We start from the raw sequence: 11149 nt of genomic DNA on the forward strand, positions 1-11149 counted from the left end.
AATGGATGAAAACCATGAGGAATAGGATACACATTTTAACTGGGAAAAAAAAAAAAAAAAACACAACTTAGAAAGAAGTAATTATTTCAGTTAAACCTTAATCAGATGTGCTGTTGTGGCACATGCCAAATTCCTGGAAAAGCAAGAAAAACAACCCCCACAGTCTATAGGAAGAAACATCTTCACAGATATGAATACCCTTTTTAGAGCACATTTTGGCGGTGCGGTTCAAAACACTGTGCTTTTCTGATATACAATTGAATACAGTGACCAATTTTCACAACACAAATTATGCTATCAATTTACAGTCACTGCTCTAAGAAAGGTATTTTCCTTGCACACCAGCTATAAAAGTTAAGTCACCTAAATTACACAGATTGATCTGCCTGTGGTAGAAATTGCAATTTAAGCCTTATTTATCTGAGACTATGCTGTTGCACCTGTTCTAACCTCTAGACAAATTACTACGTAATCCGGTGTCTGCTAATAAGGCATTCACAGACTCTAAAACTGGAAATATAACCCCTTTTGCTTAAAATCCCTCAGACCAATCAACCCTTAGAAAACACTCCTGGAAAACAGCTCTTCTACATAACTCAAAGGTCAGCAAGCTGGAGGGAGAACATATATTGTGTTTAAGGGGAGTAAAAGAAGAGAAACCTTTAACTAAATAATAACAAATGAAGAATACTAGTTGATCCAGTCTGCAGAGACATAACAAAGGATGAAGGATAGATGTATTTTGGGGGGCTGATGGTAGAATACTCCCTTTTTATTTGTAGCTGGTGCCTAGTTTGAGAACTTTGAGAGCAGCCTGCAAGCAAAGCGCACCCTGAAGAGAACAAGAGATCAAGAACCTGCTTTGTGCTCTTACAGTAAGTTCCCTGACGGTTTTCAGACATTGCCTTGGTAGCACACATTTCAGTAATCCAAATCTAAAGGTAAAACCCAAGAATAACTTTGGAATGGCTCATATACAAATTCAAAACGCTGCAAAATCCAAGGGTGATCACTTTTGCCGTCAGGGTTTTTGTCAAGAAGATTCCTCAGTGTGGGGGAAACAGGAATTTAATTTCTCTAAGTTCCATTGGTTGTTTCCATTAAGCCAGCTTGCTGGACACCTCCTGGTTAAGTCTCAGGTTGAAGCACAACCGGGGAAGAGCTTGGCTGCCAGAGCACACCTCTCAACAGACACTCTGGACACATACAGTGAGTATACGCATTTCCAGAATATGAGACCTCCTGGCCTGGAGGCCATGGTCAGCAGGAGGGGGTGACAAAGCAGGAGCCTGTGGTGCATGACAGCAGTCAGGGTGAATTAACAATTGCTCGCTCTATTCACAAAGAGAAAAGAATGGAGCCATTCAAGAGCCAATCCATCTGTCCCTGGGAGGGTTCACAAGAGTGTCACAGAAACCTCACGGTCAACAGTCTCCAAGTGCTGGCACACAGGAATTCAGCACCATCAGCACAGACACTTGCTGTTTGATCCACTGGCAAAAGCTCTGCTGTCAGGGTGCTGTTTCCACGGCCTGTGTGCTTCCAGGCTGAAGAGGACTTGAATCTCCTTGAGGGCTGAAGGTCTCCACAAGCACTACCTTTGCCAAAAAGCAATGGGGGAAACAAGAGGCAAGTCAAGACTCTTGCCATTATCATCACAAAGTGAGGGTTTCTTGGACATGAAGAAAACAACTGCTTATTTAACAGTTGACCAGTTACCATATTTCCACACCAAAGGCACTAACAACATAGCTAAGGAAACACCATTAGAACATCATCAGGAATGTAACCAATGCCTTCTTTAAGTCTTTAGACGAACCTGCCTGTGTTCACAAACTGTCTAGCAGGTCTATGAATTAAGACAGTGAAACATAAGCCAGCTCAGTACATCTTACGTCTGCATTAGTTGAGATGACTGGGACAACTCTCAACATACGAATCACAAGTAACTGCATGCAGCGATGTCTGCCCATATTTGCAGAATGTGGGACAGACTTTGTGGAGCTTGATCTACCTCGGGCATCTCAACAGATGCTAAGTGACATGCTAGAGATAACACATCAACTGTCAACATGGCTACGTCAGTGCTCACCAGGGCTCAGAAGAGAGGAAGACAGGATTATGAATATCTCTAGAGTTGCTGGGAGTAGTGACCTCATTTTAGCACCCAAAGGAGTGTTACCACCATTTTTTCACCTTTCCCACCCTAATTTAAGAGAAACCAAGTTTAAAAAGCCTAGAAGAATGCAACACACCCCTGACCTCCTTCTACAGGAATAATTTTGAAGTGTCCAGGAGAATCTATGCCACTCCCTGAGTGGAAGCCAGCAGGTACTCTTCATAGCCCGTATGCATATTCAGAGAGCCCCGAATGAAGTCCAAGCCCAAGGAATTCTGGGCATGCACTTATTTCTCCAAAGCAGATTTAATATTGTTCACCATGTAGGAAATGCAACCTTATTTTTCTACTAGCCTCTCTAGTTCCTAGCGTAACTTCTGAGCATGAGGTCATAAGCCTGGGGAAAGATGATGAAAAACCTTCTTTGGTTCCTCTTAGGTCATGTATCTCGATTTTTTAAATTTTTATCTTATAACTGCTGCCAATGAATTATGATAATACAGATTAAGAGGGTCAGTTAGGGGTTATTGTGCCGCTAACTGAGAAAATAGTGGTGTATCAGACCATAGAATATATATGAAACAATAGTCTTCTTCCATCTGAAATCTCTACAGATTCAGTATTCTCCTAGAGTATTCTCTTCTCTTTACTCCTACAAGAAATGAAATCCAACGTCTCCAACTAAGTTGAAATTGTTATAGACCATCTTCAGTCTAAAACAAAATAGACTATACTAAGTAGTCCCACTTTTCTTAAAAAAAAATACATATGACAAACCCAAGGCTCACGCCTTGCCTTTTCTTTTTTCGCTCCAAGATTTGCTTACTAGTGCTGGCAAGATATGTAGAGAAGAGAACTAAAAACTTCAAAGTATGATCCTGAATACTAGCAGCACATTGCAGTTAGTCCTCCCATAGGTTTTCTGGGAACTTTTCCCTTCCTTCATATTTCCAGCAAACCAGCTGGTTTAGCAGGAGCAGCTGATCCGTTCAGTCAAAATGTCTCTCCAAATCTGAGGAGGTCAAAGCCCAGACATTTTCCAGCTATTCACACACAGTCCTACTGTGTGGGATCGTAAATCCATATTAAGGAATGTTTTTGTGTGAGGGTTCCTGTTGTGGGTTTAAGAGCATCTGAGAAGGGTGGTTGTACTGCAAGAGCTTCTTGTGGAGCACCACGATGGAGTTGCAAAGATACACAGACCACGTGCTACGGTACTATGGTAAAACATCTTTTTTCTAGCTCTTTTTTTAGTCAATAAGGCAAGGCAAGTACAAGGCTGATGCAAGAGTAACTCATCACCAAGAGGAATATTTAAAACTCACTTTCACAAAGGATGAGATTTCAGATGGGATGGAATAAACATTGCCAAGGACACTAAATTCCAGCTGCTTACCCCAAACTGGCCGCTGCAGCTCTTGAGTATGTCTCACATTTTTCACCATTAAATGGAAAGAGCTAATAAAAAAAATACCAATAATCAGAACATAAAAGTGTATAACGAACATAAAATAACACATTTTTCTTTCTTAATGTTTCAGCTGTCTGAAGAATAGTTTTCTGGTGTAGAAGAGATAACTATATATCTTCTGATTTTATTGGCTGCAGATTAACACTAATTATCATAAAAAATTACTACCACTAATAAAAATTCTATTATAAGTTACTTATAGTAATCTCTAGGGTACTATACTTAGCTTAGAAAAGATCGTAATTACACTGCATTACAGGGAGAATTTGTTTCCTGAAGCAGCTTTAGCACTGTCTGTTTCTTTTAACACTTTAAAGTTGTTGGTTTTCTTTTTTTGTTTTCCTCTTTCCCTTTTCAGGTCAAGTGTTGCCTGTTATTTTCACTGTGCAGGATGTGATTTTATCCCAGAATAATGATCCATCTCTGTTGCAAGTGACGCAAATGAAGTTTTAAAATCACAAATATCTGGGTGGGTTTCACCTCCCGAGGGGGTTAGCGCGTCTCAATGGAAGGATGCATAAAAGGGAAGACCGAACACTCTCCGCCCAAAGGGAAACACATTCTGTATAAAATTGCTGGAAGCTAGTGGGTGTTCACAAAAAATACAATGTTCGGATTTTATTTGACAAGACAACAATTGTTATTTTCCCTTTTAGATACTTTGCGTTTTACCATCTGTGAGGTTGATGACTCTTAAATGACCTTAAATCATACTGCTGGTAATGGCAGCAGTTACAGGCAAATGTGGAATTGTGTGCACTACCTGCATTGGACTGAACATCAAATGAAACAGCTTTACTTTGATAGCTGACACTGTAGTAAATAACCTCAAAGTCCAACTAATTAAAATAAAATTGAAACAGTGGCCATTTCTTTTAGAAAGGGTGTCAATGCTTTAATAGCAGGGCTAATCAACATCTTAATGAACAGACATATAAAATGAAATAGCCCATTTGAGTTGCTCTAAAATAGACAACTTATTTATGCAAAGACTAGTGGCATATTAATTGCTAACACTAAGGAAAAAATACGCCTTTGAGCTTTACAGCTTCCTTTGCAGCAAAGGATTTGAGAACTAAATTGTGAAAAAAGCGTATTACAGTAGTTAATTTTATCATAGACATGAACCAGAGGCACAAGCGAATGTGGGAAAGTTTTGTGGTGTGTTTTGGTTTTCTAGTTATTTTTTTTTTAAAAAATGAGATTAATTAATCAAAGTAGCCTCATGATATTCCTATTCCATTTAAAGTTAAGCTCTCAGGGTTTAGTCCTGGGAGACACTGGCCACACTGGCTGTGATCCAATAAAACAGTTAATTACATGTGTCATCCCACTGAGAGCAACTGGAGCTTGTGTCCATGCTCTTCAGTTTTGGAGGGCTCTGCTCAGGACCCTGCAGGACTGAACCTCCTCCCTGATCCTAAAACGTGCCCGTGGACTCAGAACCGACCCAGGCAAACAACCAAAGGGCTACTCATTTGAGTAAGCATTTCCAGGATCAGGTCCCAAATGACTCATCTCCTCCAATTAGTCTGCTTCAGGTTCTATCTTAAAATAGCTTTCATTTACTAACATGTGCGAGAAAGGAGCGGCAGGGAGGAATTACGTTTCCTTCCCTAATTACTTTACTTTTGTTGACATCTTGGAATAAGTTTTTACTTTCAGAGGAGAAGACTTGATTTACACTACAGAAAGAGCACGGCAAGCATGAGAAAATTATTTGCCCTTCCTCCTGCCAGGCATCCATTTCCTTTTCACTGTTGCTAACAATGCGCTAACTATTTATGCATTTGTCAAAGGATCCCAACATAAGAAAACTATATTTAAATCACCTCACTACAAAGTGAAAACACAAGGTAATGATTCAGACTCTATTTAAGTAATAATAATATTTGTACAGACTGCCTGGCAAGCGTGCTGGTAGGTGGCAGGAGCTCGGTACAGTCCTGAAGGGTCAGCAGTAACAAGAAATCTGAAATAGCATTTAATTTTCTTCTTTAAAAAATAGCTCTTAATTTAACACCCTGAAGTATGCACAAGAATGTGTCATTTCCCCTGATTAAAGCCTGATTTCACTGCATTTTTCAATGAAGCTGAAAACGAGGCAGCTTTATTTGCAGAAGGAGATTCAGGGGGCCTTGCAAGCGCCCAAGACAGAAATTTATTTGTCTACATGCAATGAGTTACTTTGCTTATTTTGCAGGCTTCCACCCTCAATCATTGGCTAGAACTAACTGGAAGCCAGGCTGCCCAGCCCAGTGCTGAGGACGGGAGGAGGTGGAAGCAAACTGGGGCGCATCGGCACGGTAGCGAGGTGACGTGCTGTGTGGCTCCACAAACCACATAAATCCCACTGCTGTCAGCCCTCCGCTTCTCATGAGCTATGGATTGGCATAACCTCACCTTCAAAAATTTAGAAATTAAATATTTTAACGATTTATATAAAGCCCACTCATATAATAGAGTCGACGTGTCTTATGCAAACCACAGTATCTTTCACTGGATTCTTGAGAGGTTGGACCAAAACACTGATGCTTACGTGCCCCTCGTTTTGGCCACTGAACAAAGCATTTTGTACTCAATTTAAGGACAGATTTGCAAACTGTTTAGGAAGGCTGATTGGTAGAAAGAAAGAGTCACTTCTACCTGCCTCCTCAAGCACCACTCACCTTTTGTTTTCAAACTGGATGACTTGAAACAGTCGGAAGTACATGTTGTACCCCTAGGTTGTCTGAAAGTCTGACCCTCTAAAATCCAGATTTTTTGCAGCAGATGAGAACTGCAGATAAAAATGCAGACCTGCCAAACTCCTCCCCATCTCACTGAGAACTGTAAAACCAACAAAATAAGCACACTGAACCACATAAACACATCTAAATGACAGCACTAACAGCAGAGCACTATTTTGTTAGCTCCTGTTCACATGTCCTGTTCTATTTCTGTTTTCTATGCTGCAATTATTTAGATTACCTTTTTCCATGTTCCTTATGATGTTCAATTTTCTTTCATAAGGTACAAGGGGCTCAGGACACTATAATTCTTCAGGACACTGTAATTCTTCAGCTAAATAATGGCAACATGTTAATACTGGTGGGCAAGAAATGTAATAGAGGCCAGAATAGCTTTATTAGCTATCAAATCTGAGCTCAAGAATGAATTAATACTTTTCCTTTCTTGGTACAAACACTCAAAGCCTTCAGTATCTTATGGGGTTTAAACAGTAACTGGAAGACTATGAACTAGCAGTGATTCTATTAAAGCTTTGCCCCAAAGGAAAATTAAGACTTATTCTCTTCCTCTTGTTGGGGAATGAAGCACTTCAATACCATGTGTATTTTTCACTTAATGCATATATCAATATGCTTTTAAAAGCATTATTTCTAGCAGGAAAAGCTGTGCCTGGGCAAGATCATTCTGATTAGGTACATACAGCTTATCCAAAAGTTTGTAACCCTGGTACATACCTGGGTACTGGTAGGAAAGTTACAGAGTGAAATGCTTTATCTTTTCACCTGACCAAAGAGAAGCAGCAAATGAAACACAAGGATAATTCAAAACGCCATTCATTTTCCATCAGATCAAATAGAACATGACCAATGCAATAGTCTGCAATAAACAAACTAATATGGAAGAAGCAGGGAGAGAACTATTTTTCTTGTTCTCTCAGGAAAAAAAAAAAAAGACACATATATCAAAATCCTCAAATGCTAAAAATATCTTATTGAGGTAGGTACTGACTCTTTAACGGAATATTAATAACTTCAACTTATTTTAGCTTCCTCTAAGCATTTTGCAGTACAATGCTATTCATGTGATGTGAAAACCTACCCTGTTAAAGAAAAATTACACAAGGATTTTACATCACCAGGTTTTTTTACCTGCAGTAAATCACTGTGATATCAACAGAAATCCTGACAAAAAGAAATCCCAACCCTCCAACACAATGCTTAATTTCAAAATACAGCCTGCCTGTAAACTTATTCTTACTTCAATCCAGTTATGACATTAAAACGTTGTGCAGCGTATTTCTAAATTTTTAAATGTGAATTTCCCCAAATCATTACTTGACATGTTAGAGGAAGAGAAACACAGGAGCGATTCCCTCTGGAGCCGCCCTGGTGCCCAGGGAAGAGTCTGACCTGCCGCAGCGGAGCGGAGCTGCACATCTGGCTGTGAACTCCTGCAGAACATCTCCTATCGCTCGCTTCTCCTTTGGATGCAATTTTATTAACTTCAGAACAAATCTGTAGAAATCTAGCTAGGCTAACAACACCAACAGGGCCTTTGTTTTGATTGCTGATTGAAAGATATTATATCTGATTCTGATGCGAATGAATTTACATTGATCCGCTGTTACGCATGGTAATTGGAGGCAAGGTGGGACCATTCCCAGCTTTGCTGGGGCTGAGATCCTCCCAGTTGCTTTCTACATAATGCAAAACAAATACATTAGCTTGTAAGAAGTGGAATGTTTTCCCAAGGCCTCTTTCCCATATTGTTAATTAACTGAAAACTCATTAGTTTTCAAGGGGCTTCCTCAGCAAGTTGGGAGTCACGTCCCATGTCACGCCGTATAGAACCCCCCAGATTTACTCTGTGAGCATGTGCCACTTGCTTCCGAACACCCGCCTTCATGCCTAGCTTAGGCTTCATTCAAGTTTTGCACCCTCCAGCTTTGTTCACTTCTCACCAATTCTTGTCTTAAATGGTCCAAGCAAAGATCTCAAACTTTTTTTACCTTGTAACCTGTCACTGTGATAAAAAAAACTAAAGCCTTTTCCAACATTCAAGGAAGAGACAAGACTTGTTTAGTTTTCCCTGGCAGCTACTTCTGCTTTGCAAACCCCATTCAAATGCAGACAGTTACTTTTGAAGACTGAGAGTAGGTGTTAAATTGAGATTATGGTAAACAGCAGATTTCTTTGGTTGGTGAAGAAATTATTTCATGAAGACACAAGAGAATTAAGCAGAGTTTCATGTCACTTACTGTATGTGTTGATCAGAGAGTGAATGATGAGTTTCTTGCTGTGGACAGCTGCTCTGTGGAATACTGTGCTGGCTTCAGCTGGAAAAAAAATAATCATGCTTTAAAATGGAAAAAAAAACCACCCCAAACTTCTTAGCCCTTTTGTGCAAAAGATAAACAGATCTTTCTTGCCAGATTTATTATTCTATTTACATGCTGCCTGAATGTGTCTAAAAACAGTTTGAAATTTTTTCTTCTGTATCTCATTTCACTATCACTGTGACAGCTTGCTCCTGTCAAAGAGAAAAGACCGTCTTTCTCTTTATTATATTCACCAATGCCGAGATCTAGGACTTTCTTAGTCTGACGGGAATGCTACTTTGGTTGATAAGGTCTATATCATTCTAGCTGTGTTGGGTACCAAGTTACAAGTATGCACAAGAGATTTTAAACATTACCTCTATAGTGTAAAAGAGCAAGCAGGTGTTCTCCACAATGTTTTGTTTGGTATTGTTAATTAGCATTAGCAATTATAGCTTCTGCATGCTACTTGGTAGTTATACTTCGTAGACAAAAAGGCAAACGCTACAGATCAGATTTCCATGTCTACATTAAAAAAAAAAAAAAGAAAATGGAAGAAGGGTCGAACTTTCCTGAAAACGGCTGACATTCTGGTGGGGGTCCACCTCCTCCTGGTGAGCTGGAACTAAACTTCTGCCAGGCAGACAATGTGTAGCTTGGGAGCAGAAGAGCACATGGCCTCTCAGAGACGCCAACGGACAAGTGGGATAGGAGCCTGAAATTTTCTCCTCTTTGACCACAAATACGAAACCGTCCATGTTTCTCCTCTCCAAAGCAGGGGTTGGATGGCCAGTGCTGTGCAGCCATCGACTCCCTCTGTTGGCTGCATCTCCGTCCTTCATCTCGCGGCTTTCAGATGGCATGCACACGCTATTCCGAGCGGCACAGACTGTCAGCTGCTTATCTGGTGTATGATGTGACGAGTGAAGTGCCACATGGTTGAACACCAGGAAACATATTGCTCGCTTTCACTATCAATGACCTAGAGGGAAGAATATGCGAGAGAGGAAATTTGTGGTGATAAAGAGGGGCTGGGACTGGGAAGCAGGTCTAAACAATGAAAGAGCTTGACAAAGAAAGTGATTGCAAACTTCAAAGATTAAATGCTTGGCCTATACAAAATAGGATGCTGCCTATTTAACTTGAATAAAATACGAATAGACAAGGCTAGTGCAGCAACGTGATCAGAAAGTAGAATATGAAGTTCTAACGGGAGTTAAAAAGCTGACATTTACAGAAGTGAATATCTTTCTACTTGTCAAAACTCTTAGCAAACCCTGTGCTTTCTCCTAGGTTTTCTGCATCATTATGCACATGATGTCACTTCTAATAATGAAGTTCAAGCCAGTTTCCAGCCCTGGGCACACAGAGTACACGTGTAGAAAGATGACTTCTGCAGGACCACGTGTCCTCATTGCAAGTCAACCAGCATCTGAGCTCAGCCTCAGTTCCACAAGGCGAGAAACAGCTTTGAGTGCACACAACCAGCCTTGAGTATAGGTACAAGGGAAATTAATGAAGGAAAGACCCCCTTCTGTGCCCTAAATTGCTAATTTCAATGCACCCACTGCATTATGGCTGTTTGAGAGCCCCCAGCCCAGTGGCATTGCTAATGCTACTCTTGCTATTAGGATCAAATAATATTAATAACAGGACTTAAATTTATGTCATCTTGGAACCCTTGTATTTCTATTCTGCATGGAGCCACTTACCTTATAGAGTAAATACCGCTGAAAAACATACAGGTGTTCAGGAACATCTCGTCCAACCCAGAATCATCCAGCCATTTTACCGGGGAAAACAGGTCAAGGAGGGGAATTTAGGTTGAAATCAGAAGAATATGACCCTTACTCTGTAGAAAAGCTTTTTGTCCTACATAATCAAAAGTGCTAGCAGAACATCATATTCAAATGCAGGAGACACTTGGGCTTTCTATTATCCTCTGCTATGTAGTTATTAAGTAGACATATTATCATAGAGCTATGCTCTCAAATCTATTAAAGGGGCTTCATCTAAAACTTGGAACCCACCAGGAGATTAGGTTATCTGAACCTATATCATGCACTGAATTTCTTCTCTGTAGTCAGGATTCAGAACAGAGGTTTAATTTTAAGGGAAATCAAATTAACCTATACTCAAAACTAACTGCTCTCTGATGCACTTTACTGATTTGGGTTTGAATCAAATTTCAATGCGTTTCTGAATAGTGGCTATTGCTATTGAGAAGTGTACTTTAAGACGATTCCGATTTAGCACAAACAGGTTAAGTCCATTTTCAAGAATTTTCTTGCTACTGAAATTCTTTACTACTATTTAAAATAGTAGTGCCACATTTATTTCCTTATACTGAAAAAAATAAGTATAAGGTGATTAAACCAAAGGAAGATAAGCATCTTCCTTTGTTAGTAATGTGGTTTCGTTTGTCCCACAGTACCATCCTTTTTCTTTGTTAAAATGGTATCTTCTAGGCATGTATCTTGGCATATTAATAAAAAATACATTGGAGGTTGAG

The sequence above is a fragment of the Patagioenas fasciata genome, chromosome 13 (genome assembly GCF_037038585.1).
Source record: "Patagioenas fasciata isolate bPatFas1 chromosome 13, bPatFas1.hap1, whole genome shotgun sequence".
NCBI classification, from domain to species: Eukaryota; Metazoa; Chordata; class Aves; order Columbiformes; family Columbidae; genus Patagioenas; species Patagioenas fasciata.